General features: G+C 32.4%; 1 long non-coding RNA gene across 1 annotated transcript; it reads left to right on the top strand.

Annotated features, from left to right (window-relative positions):
• The first annotated feature begins 10198 nt into the window (after positions 1 to 10198).
• Positions 10199 to 13118, top strand: LOC109123125 (uncharacterized). Its single transcript, XR_002030796.2, has 2 exons — positions 10199 to 10658; positions 12746 to 13118. It is a non-coding gene; the product is annotated as an uncharacterized LOC109123125 (long non-coding RNA).
• Positions 13119 to 18181: the final 5063 nt, after the last annotated feature.

The raw sequence follows: 18181 nt of genomic DNA on the forward strand, positions 1-18181 counted from the left end.
GGACACATCGAATTAGCAAGAATAAAATGTGGATGCTGAACCCAAGTCAAACATCAAGCAGGATGAGAAAAGAAAGAAATCGGATGAGACTTGGTGAAATGAATGAATAGAACAAAGATAAAAAAAGGTAAAGAAATAGGAAAGTGAGTGATGGTCAACCTGCATCAAAGCATGGAAAATAGTCACATCCGAAACAAAAGGAATGATGGATAGAGCAAGGATCCAGAGATACTAAAGAAAGGTCGCTCGCCTCTCTCACAAAAATCATATAGGCAATTCATATCACCCAAAATATACAAAGATAGAATCTCAGAAAGAAGCTCTCATACGAAGTCTCTCTGACACATGGACTCAATGAAGTAAACTAACACATCCATACACATGACCAATGGAGAATAATAAAATGAACAATGCGCTATCATTTCATTTTTTTTTTTTTTTTTTTTTTTTTTTTGCAATTACACTGATCAATACTGAAAGATCTCATATGGAATACATAGCCAAATGAATAAACTCTCCCCATGTATTAATGCAACATGAATCCTCACTAACAAGACAACCTCTCAAAATAAGATCTCTAAACCACTGCTCATAAGGTGAACGGGGGGAAAGAACGTGACAATCCTCCATGCAGTGACGTGTGAGAAACCACCACTCAAGGTGGAACAAAGATAATGTCGAGTAAGTAAGGATGTGAGAAAAGACAAAGAACGAATATCACAAGTGGTGATATGTGATATTGGAAAATAGTGATGAAATGCTGTCCAAGTGGAAAATATCACAATGAAAGTGAGAAATGAGACCCGAATATGTGTGTTAGGTCTGGAACTCATGAAGTATCTAATCAAAGCATGCAAGCACTACAAGGCCCCCAACTAGGTGAAATAGGTAAATGAGGTGATGAAAGAACAGGTTATGTGCTCATGTGAGGCTCAATGAGCTAACAATGGGTAACTCTATATGCAAGGGTGATAAAGTAAATAGGCTCCTGAAATGATGGTCACCCATCATTTGACCACAACCTCGAACATCGTGCTTTCGAGATCTCACATGTTCAATACTAAAACTAGCATCCGTCCAACAAAGTCATGTCAACTCTTCTGAAACCGTGTGAAAGCTCCCACTGAGGCTCTGTGATAACCATCAATGCCCTATGATAATCATCTCACTCTATCATCATAACTTACTCACCATCGTCTCATAAAATCAATCTCTTTGATTGCATCAAAACACCTAAAGTCATGTGCAATGACTCAAATCTGGATGATCCATGACGTCTCCTCTGCCTCAACAACATCATCAAGTAGTCAAACCACTCTCTCATCATGATCCATCTATCATCATGTAGACCTCATCTCAGGTCAAACCATCTCGGACTCTACCTAGTCAGATCAAGGAAATGATGGAAAGAATAGGCAATGGTACTGTAATATGCTAAGGTGAACAATTGATGGTAAAGGCGTACAATGGTATCAAAGGGTGGTGTCATGTCAAGCTCAAAATGGGTAGGTCATCAAGTCTAAAAAGTTAAAGTATGGATGTGGTGTTGCTGCTCTGATCAGAAGATGAAAGGAGGCATAGTCTTGAGCTCACTAGGTCGATTTCCTAATCCTAAGTCAATAGGCTCAATATCCTCCATGATAGGTCAGGCCCAAGTGATCATGATGTAAGTGAGAGATGTCTCATATCGAAAGCATAACACACATTAACACAAGATATGAAATGTATACTCATGAGAAAGGAGAATAACACATACTCAAAATAAAAAGATCATGTCACTAAATGAACAAAATGAGTACATCATGTGTGAAGCAATAAAGGACTACAAACGATTAGACTTTCAGCATGAACTATAAACAACGACTCTGAACCAAACTGGACTCAACAAAGCAACTCTAATGAACTAAAAACTGGACTCAACAGAACAGAAACAACCCTGATGACGACCATAATCAAAATGAAAGGCGCTCTGAGTTAAACCGCTGCAAAATAATGTACTCATGTCGACAGAACCAAGTCCTCAACCCGGAATATCCCAAAATACCATATGACCCTCAATACCATTGACATCCAAATCAATCTACTAAAGACCAGGAGGAGGAGGAACTGCATGTGTAGAATGTGTAGGCAGGGGATTGGTGGTCCCACTCGGCCTAGCTAAATCAACCAACCCTGAATCAATCAAATCATATATCGCATAATGGAGTGTTGAACAACGCTCAGTATCGTGCCCCTGAATTTGATGATATAAGCAATGCTCATGTGAGCGGAAATGAGGAATAGGATGCGGCAAAGGTCTCGGTGCCAAAGGAACAATGAATCCAGTGTCTCTGAGCTTCTCAAAAGCTCTAGTCAAAGTCATGCCTAATGGAGTAAACTATCTCGCAGGCCTCTGTGCATATGGTCTAGGTGGCGAGTGAGTAGTGACCCTTGGATGTGGTGGTCGTGGTTGTATGCTAGTCTGAGCAATGTAAGGCTCTTGAATATAAATCGGTTAATACTGATACTACGGATGAGAGAAATGAGCTCTAACTGGAGGAGACCTATAAGGTAAGTGATGCGCAGGCCTCTGGTGCTGATAGCTAATACCACCAACCTCTCTAGATCTACTAGGTGATCTAACCGGCTTCTTTCCCTTACTGTTAGGGGAAGTAGCAATATTTGTTCATAATCCTCGAGCAATGGCCTCCTCAACACTAAAAGTCGCATGAACCAAACTCTTAAGATCCTGAAATGGGATGCCCACAAGACGTCTAGCGAACCTCGGCTGTAGGTTCCGAAGAACCATATCAATCTGATCCTGCTCTTTAAGTCGGTCTATCATACCAGCCACTTTTGCCCTCCAACAAGTGACAAAGGAAGAAATAGACTCGTCTGGATACATCAATATCGGCATTGAAAGCAAACTGAGTCAGGAACTCATGAGCCATATCCTCCCAGGTGCGAAGTCTTGAAGGCTCAACTGAAGTGAACCATCTCTGAGCTGCTCCGCTAAGCGACATAGGGAAGAGGGCCACCAACTGTGCATCATCTATCCCATGTGCTCTCATGACTGTGTTGTATAGTCTCAAATGGATCTTGGGACAACCAATCCCACTATAGCGCTCAATATCTGGCATGCGAAACTTGGCGGGCAAGCTAGCCTCTGGTATGTCATCCCTATCATCCCAAATCAAACCTCCATCCTGTAATTTGATCTGTCTCATCCTGGCCTCAAGCCTTTCAACCTTAGCCTCCTGCTCGGTCAATCTAGTATCATCGGTAGTAGCAAAAATGGGAGGCAACACTATGGTAGCAAGTAGTGGAGTAGTCTCACAATGATCTGATAGATGGAATGGAACGCCATGTAGTCCCAAGTGAAAGAACCTGCGCTATCTGAGGTACATGGGGAACTGTATCGTCAGTGCTAACGCAGACTGGATGATGATCCTGGCGAGAACTCTCTATCTAATCTAAACGTCTACTAACCCCTGCCATGAACTCCTGAATAGGAGCAAGTGTGGAAGCTAGCTCGTCTAACATCTCGACCAAACTGTCTAAACTCTTATATGAATCTATTCTGATCAATCAACCTCCAACTCTCCTCCAATGATGTAACTCCAGACTCAATCAACTCCTAAAATGATTCCCTACAATGCAAATGAAATGGATGAAGGACACAGGATAAGACCTTAAAAAAACAACAGTATAACATGCAAGCACATGGTCCTGAGGTGGCAATCCGAAATCTGAATGTATGATGAGAACTTTAGAATCATAAAGGTGTCCACTATGAGATGGCTACAAATATGACTAGAGAATTCCTATCAATAATCCAAGATGAAAGAAGTGTGAGAAATACACTATCACGAGATCAATACTCCATCTATAACCACATATCTTTAACTCAACCTTCAACTCGAGCTCCATAAGAGAAAAAAAAAATGATAAGGTGATCAAGAAAAAATGATAAGGTGATCAAGGCAGATCTCTCGAAAAATGTGTGAACGTGAAAATGTGTCTTTCACTTTTCCGTAATAAAAATATGAGCATCGAGTTGAAAATTATCAATGATCAAACAAAGAATGGTGTATCGAGCCCGTGATAGGTGCACAGTGTAAAAAAAATGATCATGATAGATGAACATGTCCCAAAACATCAAGTAAGTGACAGCAAAGTGAATGGATGTGTCGAGCCAAGAAAGGAAAACGAAAGCCTTAGGGAGAAAACATGTTAAACTCATCGAGTGAGAAACGTAATCCAAGATGACCTGACAAAGGTGATCTAACCGATACTCAAACTCATAACGATCTTTGAGCACTCTCAATTGGAGACTAAAGAGGGAGTATTGAATCCAAACTATGATTATAGAGGCTCTGAAGGCTCTCAGATGCACCCACGTGTGAGGAAATAATCCTAATCAAAGGATCTAAGCTCATTCTACAAGGTCAAGGTGGCCCTAAAATGAGATGGGTGGACTTTAAAAGATCCATAGCGGAAGCGATCGTACCTTTCAGTGGTACGCAACCCTCTGCACGCCTCTAGAAGAGACGGAGTGCTTCCATGCAAGGTGGTCATCACCTCCACACATGCACTACCTTGCATCCCAGGTGGCTCCTATGGTGAAAGCTCTCCTAATGGCTGGCGTACCTCACAACTCGGATCACTCATCGATGATCTAAGGTGCACAGTGAGTGGTGTGGGTGCATTCGAAAATCCTATGAAACAAAAAAGAAAACACATTGGTTACACAAATATCCTGAAATCTAGCTCTAGGCTATACAAGTCTTCAAAGTTCGGACTCCAATCAGCATCAATATGTCGACCACCTCCAGAATGCTCCCAAACACAGATATAGCCCATAGCTAGACCATATTCCTAATCACTAGCTCGGTCGAAGAGCAAACAAAGCAACAAGTCTCATATCAAATATGAGATCCTAGAAAAATAATGTCGACCGAGATTAAGGACTTGGAGATAAGGGGATAGGTGTGTGTCCCACATAGACATGCAACTCATGCAATCACACGGAATGAAAGGAGTCATACAATAGACAGTCATGCAAAACAAGTATATATCATCCAAATCTACACACAAGCTAATCGAGATGAGTATCTAGCGATGGTAGCATGCTCAATAACAATCATGATAATATACAACTAAGAATCAAACATGTGAAAATGAACGAGATATGCAACGAGAATAATGTACATGTCAATGTGAGCAGAGTGATCATACAACCAGAAGAGTTAATATGTAAGGATAAGCGAAAGGATCAATCAATATAATCAACATGTCAATGTCTCAAACGAATACAATAACCAAGCATGCATCAAGGACAATGATATCAAGAACTCTCAATGTGCAATCAATAGTCAAGAAAACTGAAACAAAAAGAGAGGTGTGTAACCACTAATCGACTAATCAAACACCACATTTGCCCCATCTTAAGTTCAAGCTTGACCCTCTAGTGATCCCTAGTGGAGTTGCCATTTTGTGGACCCCGTATTTCGGCTCATGCGTTCCCACTCGATGGCAAGGTCGATTTTTATTTGAAAAAAATGTGATTTTTTGTTTAAAAAATGACTTAGAGTCACCACTTATTTTTGTTTTATTTTTAAAGGGTAAACAAAATAAGAAAGAAAACCTTAAGTGTGACTCCTTATTTGGAAAAGGTGGTCTGCGAAAAATCGAATCGGGTTCGGAGGTCAGGTTACTTATCGGGAAGGTACTGTAAAGACCGTAGCATCCCTCTAAGTCCCTAAAAACGGGTCTCTATTAATAAAATGAAACAATCATGACAATTGATTAATCGAGCATGGATACCAAATGAATATCACTCAAAACAAAAATAACTGAATGAATAAGGGAGGCAAAGAATGTACCTGAGTGATGAACTGGTTTACTTCAATGAAAACAAATATTAGCAATTAAACACAGAATAATCGCATGCATGTATTAGAGTGAAATAAATCAATCATGTATAACAATCAAATCAACCAATCAATCAATCAATCATAAAATCACGTATGTGGGGCCCCCACCAAAGCCCGATTTATTTTAGCATGAATTAATTCCATAAATTCCATAAATTCCATGATTTGCAATTACATAATTAAATTTCTTGCTTATGTAAGATCAAGAGAAACAGAAGATTATTTGAGACCCGAAGGGAATTAAAACTGTTAGAGAGAAAATTGGATTTTTGAAATTTATTTGAAAATTGGAGTCTTGGGAATTAAATTTAAGAATCAGAATCTTGGAAATTAAATTTGAAAGAAATTAGCGAATTATTTGAGAATTAGAATTTCGAAAATTTAAATTTAAGAATTGGGATTTTAGGGATTAAATTCGAAAGAAAACATAATTTTGAAAATTATTTGGAAAGTAGAAACTATGAAAGTTAAATTATTAAATTACGAAAATTGGGACTTTAGAAATTAAATTTTGAAAGAAATTAGAATTGAAAATTATTTAAGAATTAGAAATTATGAAAATTAAATTATATAAATGGGAATTTTGGAAATCATTTGAAGGTGGAATTTTTTAAAGATAAATAACTAAAATGATGATGATAATAATAATAATAATAATAATAATAAATGAATGTGAATAGTAAAATTTTTGAAATTGAAAATTAAATTTGGGAGTTGGAATTTTGAGAAATTGTTTAGAGATGGAATTTTAAAATAAATAAACGGAATAATAATAATAATAATAATAATAATAATAACGAAAATAATGATTAAATAAATAAACGTGAATTTTGGAATTTTGGAAAACTATTGAAAAATGAAAATTTTAAAAATTTATTTCGAAAATTGGAATTTTGGGAGATTATTTGAGGATGGTATTTCGGAAAATTTGATTTTGAGGACTAGAATCTTGGAAAATTATTTTGAGAGTGGAATTTTGAAAAATTAAATTTCAAAAATTGAAATCTTAGAAAAACTATTTTAGAAAGTGGAATGTCAGAAAATAAAATTTCGAAAACTGGAATATTGGAAAAATCATTTTTGAGAAAGAAATTTCGGAAAATTAAACTTCGAAAATTAGAATCTTGAAAAAAAAAATATTTTTGAGAATAGAATTTTGGAAAATTTGAACTTTGGAGAATTATTTGAAAATAAAAATTTGTTTTGGAAAATTAAACTTTGATAAAAAAAATGAAAAAAAAAATTAAAATGGATAAGTGGGTTGCTCGTGAATAAAGGTGGGTTGGAGAAAAGTTGAGGAAAAAGTGGGAGAGAGAAAAAGAATTGAATAAATGATTAAATAATGGTTTGGTGGTGAAATGAGTCCAGGCTATTCAAACTTATTATTTTCTTTCTTTAATAGGTTGGTCTGTCATAGTCAACTCATTAGCATATCCTTTTTCCATTACACCTCATGCTTTTCTCTCACTAAACCACCCAACACTGCATTTTCACAAACCCATGAATTCTCTCCCTAAGAACATCAAAACTGGACTTTCATTCACTAAAACCTTACGAACCCGGAAGATTTTCGCCCCTTCTAAACGATTAAAAACTCTTTCCAGTAAGATCAGTGAGACAACACTTAATCTCTTATAATCACATCCAAACAACAAATAAAAACCGAAAAAAATACCCTAAAAAAATGAGACGGAACTGAATATTAATGAAAAGAAATAAGATTCATGGCAATCATACCTGGAAAAGCTTCAAGACAACCTCTCTCCAGCTTTTCCTTCTTTTCGTTCCTCTGTTCTGCACTTTAGATTTTTTTTTTCCCAAAAAAATCCTCCCAACTGTTGCCCATTTTCCTCTTCTTCCCTCCAAAACGTCTCCGTTTTCTTTTTCAGCTACTGCCCCCTTCCCCAAAACCGAAAACCCCTTTCCAGATTTTCTCCTCTGTTTTCTTTTCTACCCGATAATCCCCTTAGCCTATTGTCCGTTTTTCACTTCAGAAAATCTTTTCCCAAAAAAAAAAAAAAACCCCTGCCCCTCTCTTGACTTTTCCAGCCTCCCTAAAACTCTCATTTCCCTCCAAAACATCTTGTCCCTCCTTTTCCATCTCACCCACTCTCCTAAAAATATCTCTTTCCCCCAAAAAGAAAACCACAAATGCCTATAGACCCAAAACGAGGGTCTACAATAATATATATAATGTTAATTAATTTAATAGGATTAAAAAGGACTAAAAATTATTAAATAAAAAAATATATATATATATATTAATATTTTATTAATAATAATAATATAGTTTTCTTGCCAATTTTGGAGTTGGAGGATTGAACCCCAACCAAAATGTTTATTTATTCATCTACGTACCAACAAGCTATCTTAACTTTTGCTATAAGATATGACACCTATTAAATCTAAAGACTTATAAACAAAAAAATGAAAAAATTATGTATGAATTAAAAAGAATTATTTTAATAAATAATTAATAATTATTTTATAATTAAATGAAAATATTTCAACATGAAAATAATTATAATAATTTTCTTCACTAATCTTTTTTTCTATATCATTAATATATTAATTAAATGTTAAAAAATTATATATAATTATTATTAATTTTCTATTATTAAATATAATTGAATCAAATGAATCTTAATTTAACATTAAATATATTTTTTTAATTCAATTTGAAATTTGAATTCAAATTTTTTATATTACATATTTTTATTTTTATATTATATTAAATTTATATTATATGTATAAAATATATAATATTGATTAATTTAATAGGATTAAAAAGGACTAAAAATTTTAAAATGATTAAATATTAAATTTAAAATATTAATAAATTGTTTTTATAGATTAATATTTTATATGCATATTTTATTAACAATATATAATATATTTTTCGCCATATGGCTGTCCCAAAATTTGGCCAAAAGGATTAATTATTTACCCACCCACCATCAAGCTAACCTAACCTTTGTTATATGATATTACACCTATTAAATATAAAGACTTATAAAATAAATCTTAATTTAATATTAAATATTTTAAAACTAAACATAATATAATCAAATGTAATAATATCCAAAAAAAAAAAGGTATTCTAGCACAAATGTTTGGGTTATAAATGTCTAGCTAGTCATATATAAGGTGAAAGATGAAAATCATTTATTACTAATATTATGTAACTCTTTTATCATAATATTCATTATTGATCCACTTTCAGATATTTTAATCTATCTCTGATAAAATCTCCAACAATACTACAATGAGACTAAAACAAAAATGGTTATGTTTATATTTAAAATTAATAAATTATTTTTATATATTATTAAAAAAAATGACATATATTCTATGTATTCTCTACCTATACTTTCCTCCACACTAGTACTTGTAATCTTGAAATTTATTTTCCTTCTCCTGTAAAACAAAAATGGTTATGTTTATATTTAAAATTAATAAATTATTTTTATATATTATTAAGAAAAATGACATATATTCCATGTATTCTCTACCTATACTTTCCTCCACACTAGCACTTGTAATCTTGAAATTTTTTTTCCTTCTCCTGATCCTTCCTAAGACCCGATACCCTCCCTTAGTAGTATAAATTATTATTCTTAATCATTATTATTAATTAAAATTATATTATTTAATTATTTTATTGTGTCAAAAACAATAAGGTATTTAAAATCAAGGATAAATTTGTAAAACTATTAATAAAAGATAAATATGTTACATAACAAATATATTTATAGACCCTAAAATTTGTCCTAATTTTATCTTGTATTGATTCTAAACCCAATTTTATACTTAGTTTTCAATTTTAAGACTTTTGACTGTTTTGGCCCATTCATCCCTTTAAATCTGTCCAATTTTATACTTAATTTTCAATTTTAAGACTTTTAATTGTTTTGACCTACTCATCCCTTTAAATTATTATTATTATTATTTGTAAATCCCAAAATTTATCATAATTTTATTTTGTATTGATTTTGAACCCCTTTTTTTATCTTTGTATTTCAATTTTAAATATATTTGATTTTTTTCTGCCCACTCATCCCTTTTTAATTTTATTTTTTGTTATTATTATTATTATTAGTTATTTTATTTTATTTTTATATTTTGATTATTATTTTCTTTTTCTCATTTTTTTTATCTTATTATTATTATTTTATTATTTTCTCTCTCTCCTCACTTTCTCCTCCAAAACCCTAACTTCCCCCCGCTCCCTTTTCCCCTCTCTTCTTCCCTCCCTTCTTCATTCTCCCCCCACCCCCCCACCCCACAAAAAAACAAAAAAACCTTAACTCCCCCATTTTTTTCTTTTTTCTTTTTCCCTCTCTTTTTCTTTCTTTTTTTGGGGAAGAGAAAAAAAAGCCAGAGTATTTGAGGGTGCTGTGTGGAGGTCCTTTTTTTTTTTTTTTTAGTTGAGAGAGTAGGGTTTTGATTCTTAGGGAGCAAGATTTTTTTTGAGAAAAACATGGAGAAGAGAGAACTGAGCATTACTTGCTGGAAGCAGAGAGCTGAGAGATAGCATAGCAATGAGAGTTCTTTTTTTTTTTTTTTTTTGAAAACATTGCATGTGAGTTGTGAAGAACTAGAGAGAGTGGAAGCCAGGAGAATTCATTTTTGAGGATGGTGGAGTGACGACTGGTTCTGTGAGAGGGCAGAGCTAAGCTAAAGGGAGCAGCAACCGGTTTTGGGAGGAAGGAAGCCGAGTTTGAGGTTGGAGCAACACATGAGGTGAGAAGTCGAGTTTGGTTTTATGGCATTCACTGCATTTATTCTGGTTTGAGGTGTATACAACTAAAATCCTCTCTATTCTTGGGATTATTTTGATATTTAGATTCCAGGTTTTTATGCTCTATTTTCATAGTTGTCTTGGCTTGTGTTTTCGTTAGTGTTTCTGAGCTCGAGAGGCAAGAAACTGTGTTCGTGGGGAAGCGGAACTCTATTGTTTTTTTATATAGTGGTGCTTTTCTGTGTATGCCATCTATCAAATGATGAAGTGCAGAATGGGAGGTAGCGTACACAGTTGAAAAGGCATGCTGCCTTGGTTTATTTGGAGTAATATTTAATATCTAAGTATGATCATGGGTCCCACATGTATGACTTTTTGACCACTTCATGCCCAACCACCCTCATGCATGGCCGTGTGTTTTACTCCCATGCCATGTGTCATATTTTGAGATATTTCCATAAGTAGAAAAACTTGGAGATGTGGCCCCACCTAATTTCTTGATGCAATTAGTTTAATTTCTTCATCTTTTTATTTTCTTCGTTGGATATTTCTTTTAGGTTAATAAGATTCAATCTCTCAAATAAAATTTTTGATTCCATTTTTTTTTCCTTTAGGGATGTGTTAAAACAATATTTAATTAATTCCTCAAATTTTCAAATTTTAAATAATTTTTATCAATCTTCACCAATTTTCAATAATTCAGTTTACTTAATTTCTCAAATTTCTAAATTTCTTTATTATTAAAATTTCTCAATCTTCACAAATTTTTAATAAAATTTCCAACTCTTCCTTTTTGGATTAATTTGAATATTAATTTGGATATTATGTTTAGGTTTGTGATTAATTTGGATATTATGTAGAAATTTTGGGTTGAAATTTGGATAATTTTGGGATGTTATTTTGGATGGTTTAATTAAGTTAGTATATGTTTATTTTGTATTAATTAATTATTGTGTATTGAATTTGTATTTTAATTTTGGATATTAAATTTGGCCTTAATTAGATTTATTTGGATTTATTTCATTTTTTTTATTAAATATTAAGCTTAGATATTTATATTGGATAGTGGGCTTGGTTATTATTATTATTTCATTTGGCCTTAAATGTTTATATTGGGCTTGGGTTGTTATTATTATTTTATTTGGATTTGGATATTGGACTTAGTATTGTTATTATTATTTCAGTTGGGCTTTAATATATGCATTGGTTTGGGCCTTGGATATTTAACTTATTGATTTTGGGCTTTTGGTTAATTTTGGGTATTATTAATGTTAAATTTGCATTTATTTGATTTGAATATTGTGTAAATTTTGGGTTGTTTTGATAATTGTATTTAGACTTTGGGTTAATTTGGACATTGGGTATATTTGGTTAATTTAAATATTGTGTGTGCATTTTGGGGTTAATTTGAATGTTAATTTGAATATTGTGTTTAAGTTTTTGGTTAATTTGAATATTGTGTGTAAAGGGGTTGGATTTAGATGATTTTGGGATTTTTTTTTTGAATGATTTAATTTTAAGTTAACATGTTTTTAATTTGTATTGATTAATTATTGTGCTATTTTAATTTGAAATATTAAATTTGGGCCTAATTATTTTCATTTTTTAGATTTGGGCTTTGAATAATTGTATGGACTTTTGGGCTTGGATATTTTTATTGAATATTGGGTTTAGATATTTATATTGGATGTTGGGCTTGGATATTGTTGTTATTATTTGATTTGGACTTTGGGCATTTATATTGGATAGTGGGTTTGGGTATTGTTATTATTATTTGATTTGGGCTTGAACATTTGTATTGTATATTGGGCTTGTTGGGTTTGGATATTTATATTGGTTATTTGGGCTTGGAACTCATTACTATTTCATGTGGGCTTTGGATATTTGTATGGAATTTTGGATATTGGGCTTGAACATTTATATTAGATATTGGGCTTGGGTTATTATTATAGCTTTTGGACTTTGGACATTTGCATTTAATAAAAATAGGATGAGAGTTAGACATTTAAATTTTATTTGAATGTATTCATGGAACTTTCATTTATTCAATTAATTGTATCTCACAAATTTCGACTTTCCTTGTTTGTAGAAAAAGAGTTGGAATTACAAAGGCAAACTAATGCTAGAAAGTACTCAAGCCTTCATAGAGGTTGAAATATGAACATAGCTGCGAGACTCGAGATTTGGATATATCAAAAGTAAGAGGTCATGAACCTTGATTACCACATCCTTATCAAGATTTAGATGGATTGCATCAAATAAACCTCGAGAGTTGATGTATATTTTAGTTTTTTTACTTGTGTTTTTTTAATTTTATAAAATTTTGCACATGTAAATATTTTTAGTTTGTTATTTTTCTTTTTGTTTTGGAACTTATCATATTTTTCAAATATGGATTGTAATGCTTGGTACCTTTATTTGTATATGTGGATATAACAAATATTCTTTTGTATTGGTGGCAATATCATCAATTATGTATTTGACCTATCTTATCACATAAATTAATTATTAAATCAGGTGTTATAATTTTATAAAACTTAAGCAATATAATATTAATTGAATAAGATATGATTTAATTTTAAATTATATATATATATATATATATATATATATATATATATATATATATATATATATATATATATATATATATATATATATAACCTTAACCATTGGTAACAAAATAAGGTTTTGTATCAAAATCTATTTAGTAACAAAAATATCAATTTTGTTGTTTTTTTTTACCAATTGGGGACAACTTAATTTTCACTGAATATATTTAGCAACAAAAGTTCAAATATTTAGCAACAAAGTTTTTCATCATAAAAAATTATTAGACACAATTTTTTTTTTATTTTGTCTTTGTATAATTTTCAAGGCAAAATATTTAATTTGTTGCTAAAACTTTTCGCGACGATGAATTGGTGACATCCATGAAACGAAAGAATTTTCATCGCAAAATCTATTTGGCGACAATATTATTATCTTATGTGACAAAATTTATTGTCACTAATAATCAATTTTATTGTAGTGTCGAAGTTATTTGAAACAAATCCAAATGAAATTAAAGTATTATGAAACTTATCATATCATTATCTAAACGATTGTTTCCGTCCATACAAAGATCTATTTAATTTATATACATTTTTCTTTTTCATTTAGATTTTTATATCCTTCAAGTTGTCTCATATATATATATATATATTTCTTCTTTTAATTCACTATGTAATAATACTATTTTTACATCTATTTGGTATAATTCTAGATCTAAGTGTGCAACTATGGTCATTATAATTCTTATATAAGTAATTTAGTAATTGGTAAATAAGTTTCTTCATAATCTATACCCTCTTTTTGGGTGGAACTTTTTGGGCCCTTGCTTTTTCTGTGCATCATTCCTTTAGCTTTTGTATCTCTTTCTTTTAGCTATTCTAGCAAAAAAAGGTGTGCCTAGATAGTTTTCGAGCAAAATTCTTCAGCAATTAACTTTGTATTTTTTATTTTATGTGCTATTTTAATTGAAAGAAAAAAGTTTACCCCTTTTACCTTATATGGAGGGGTTTTTTGTAACCCCTAAGACCATTCATGGGTTTTTAAATGCATAACGTTATCCTATTAATTATAACAATTATTAGGTATGAATGTTTCTGGTTGTTACACTTTCCTTACTTTAGCCTGGACATCCTTTGTCTGCTAGGTGGCGTGTGTACTTGGATAGACCTTACTTAAACAATTTAGCTTGGTTTGCTAGTTCGGGACTGGCTTTCCTAAGGAATATTCAGCTCCTCCCATAATTTATATAAGCTTGGGATTATAACTCTTAGTGTCTTTTGTGGAGTCTTTATTCCGGCACTGAATGCATAATGGTGGCATATTAATTCATGCACTTGTAATGACTAAGCGTTATGCGATGTTAATGCACACTTTACTTAAACAAACATTTGATGATGATCAACTCATAGTTTGCTCGAACTCAATTTGTCTAGATATAGTTTGTGTGGGCACATTTTGTCTAGACATAGTTTGTCTGAGCACATTTTATTCGAACATGGTATGTTCAGACATGGTCTGTTTGACCATTGTCAATCCAAACTTATCTTGGATAGTTTTATACGTTTTCTTGGCTAAACATAGTTTGACCAAACAATCCATGCCTGGAAATGCTCTGATCCCCCACAATTGGCCCCATTTTCTTGGTCGAGCTTGATGAAGCGAAGAGAGTTAGGTAGGAGAAGAAATATCTTGTGTGGTTTCATTGTATCTATGCTTAAAAATGCTCCATTCCTCCACAATTGCCCATTTTCTTGGTTGGGCTTGATGGAGCTAAGAGAGTCACGCAAGAAAAGAAATATTGTGTCATTAATTTGAGTGAGCTCTATGGCTTTAGGTGAGTTCAATGGCCTTAAGTGGGCTTTATGGCATTTTGTTTGGATGCTTTATGTTTGGGTGAAGTATGTCTGTCTAGACTAGCTCTTTTCACCCTTGAGTGGGCTCCATGGCCTTAAGTGGGCTCTATGGCCTTCAATGGGGTCTATGGCCTAGTGTAGGCAATGTGGCCTTAAGAGGGCATTGTGGCCTTATGTTAAGAGGGCACTGTGGCCTTATGTGGGCACTTTAGCCTTAAGTGGGCATTTAGCTTTAAGTGAGCGTTTAGCCTTGTTGAGCATTTCACCTTGATGTATATGCATGACAATTTGAGTCACCACTAATTTAAAGTCATTGGATAGAGTTGTATATTACATATGATATAACTATCGATGAAAGTTGCTTTGTTATACATTCTGGTTGTATAATGGATGATAATGTCAAATATGTAGTTGACAACTTGCATTACTAAAATAAATATAATAATTAAATCACACTACTAAGTTACTATTTCTATATGTGAATTGCGTAATCATAGCGTATAACTATAAAAGCTATGATTAATCACACTTCAAACAGTACACTAGTTTTGATAATTAATATGGTTACAGCAGGGATCATGTGAAGATATACAACCGACTACAAATAATTGAGGGAAGGTTCGAAGATCATCCTCTTCACTTCATGTTCATATAACTATTTTCATAACTAAGACTTAATGATGGAATGTGACATATCATTCATAGATTCAAATCGTACAATGCCTAAATATGCTTTTAGTTAGGTGGAATTAAACTCCACTAACTTGAATATAAAGCTGAGCTTGACCTCTTATGGGTTAAAGAAAAGAGGAGGTCAAGTCAATTAGGAAAAGAAAATATTAATAAATCAAAAGTCTAATGGACCGTAACATAAATATGCAACCACATATAATTCAACCAACTTACTAGACTTGACAAGATATTAAGCAACAAAATATAATTGCTATCAATGATAGGATGGTCTTAGAAATTTTAATGTGTTTTTTTTTTTTTTTTTTTTTTTTGTGATATATATATATATATATATTTTTAATGATAAAAAAAGAATGAAATATGTAGTCATGCATATTCTCAACTATTTCAATTATCACTCTTTTCTTGTAAAGAATGAAAAATTATTGTGGCACAAGAGACATATAGTTGACCTTTGTAAAGTAAAAATCAATTATCACTCTCCTACAAGAAGATATAACTTCTCTATTAGTCTCCTACATGCCCAATTTTACCACACAACTAGCATTGTGGCTTCTAATGTTGCCTACCACTTCTTCCATTTCCTTGATTTTATCTGCTTGAATTAGGATTGAAATTTTGAGATCTGTAATTTCCTTGTCCAGTAAAAGTGCGTTGAAAACCACCTTGTCCTCCATTAAACCTTTTATGGGACTGTTGATTATTAGAAATCTTTGCCATATTTACTTGATTTGTAGAATCAAGCTCCTTAGAATGTTTTTCAATCCTGCTTTCTTATGCTAGCAACAATGATTCAGTCTCTACGACTATATACAAATCATTTGTTGAATTCATTGAAACAACAAATGTATCGTCCTCAGAAGACAATCCATTAAAGATTGCATCTATATGATCTTTGGTTGCAATAACATGTCCAACAAAAGCTAGCTGATCGATTAGGGATTTAATCTTTAACAAATAATCATTTACCAATAGATCACCCTTCTCTGTATTCTGGAGCCTAGTCTTGAACTGAGATATCTTAGCTTTGGTTTGTGAGGCAAAGAACACCTCAAGAGTTTTCCAGATCTGGCGTGAAGTTTCACATCCAACCATTTGTGTGAGCATCACTTCTATCATTGAAGAGAGTAGCCATGAAAAGAGCAACTGATCTTGTTGTTCCTAATCAAGATACTTTGGATTGATCTTCCTTTAAACATGATCTCCAGCCGTAAGGAACCCTTTTGGTGGATCTTCATTTTCTAGAATAGATTTTTGTAGTTTGCGACCTCGTATTACAATTTCAACTTGCTATTTCTAGAGAAGAAAATTGCTATCATTTAATTTGATTGACAAATACAACTAGAATAAATTTTGCCATGGAAGGAGAGCTCTATAACGAAGAAGAAAATGAATTCTCTCTAGCCATTTAGAATAACTTTGATACCATATCAGAATTGATAAAAATGTGTATTTCTTGCTAATGAGAAAATAGAGTTCACAACTTAAGTAACCCTCTCTGTATCTAACTACTTCTAACAATGTGTAACTAACAGGTAACAACTAACAATAACTTGTTATCTGTTCACAACCTAGCTATTATCTCTTCACATATATAAATGAAGGAATGAATGAATGCATAAACAAAGACAAGCTAAAATTAGTTTCACCTAAAAATGTTTTATAAAAAATGGAGAAAGAATTTGAATAAAAGATAATTTATTGAAAGTAGTTATAATGATTTATGTATTCAACCATAGATGAAGTAATGTATATGACGGGATTTGCTAAAAGTAAAACAATGGTTACAACCAATACATTAAATTTAGAAGGACAATGAAACATTATGATATATTTTACCATCCAACTCTTCCATTCATTTGTCCTTTTTGCAAACCTTTCAACCTCTTTATTCAAAAGGGTTTAAAGAATGGTTCAAATGAAATAAAATTGTGATTCCTTCTTTCTTTTGTACATTTACTTTCTTCCAAACTAAAAATTCATTCATCTTATTTCCTTCTTAATTTTTCATTATTTATAATTTAATTATGACATCCTTCAAAAATTCCATGATACATTATACTATTACCAATGTCATTAATTTTATTATTTACTATTCATTTTTTTATAACACAAAACAAGTTTACTTTGTTCATTGTTAATTGCTTTTCACTTATAGTTCTTATCAAAATGTTTATTTTTTTGGCTAAATTTTCATGACTTTGCGTTTTTCTTTTTTTCAATTTTTATGGACCATGGAAATCCAAATTCTCATCCTTGGACAACTTTGGCCCTCTTGGCGTCTTATTTAAGGTCGTCTAGTGATAAGGTTCTCTTCCCTCTTCCTCTGCCTCGACTTCTAGTTGTGAGCATTAATGGCCACACAACCCAACCCTCCGGAGGATGCCTCCCACGACTTCTATGCTTACTACAGGTTTGATCCCAGT

Source organism: Vitis vinifera, chromosome 9, assembly GCF_030704535.1.
Source record: "Vitis vinifera cultivar Pinot Noir 40024 chromosome 9, ASM3070453v1".
NCBI lineage: Eukaryota > Viridiplantae > Streptophyta > Magnoliopsida > Vitales > Vitaceae > Vitis > Vitis vinifera.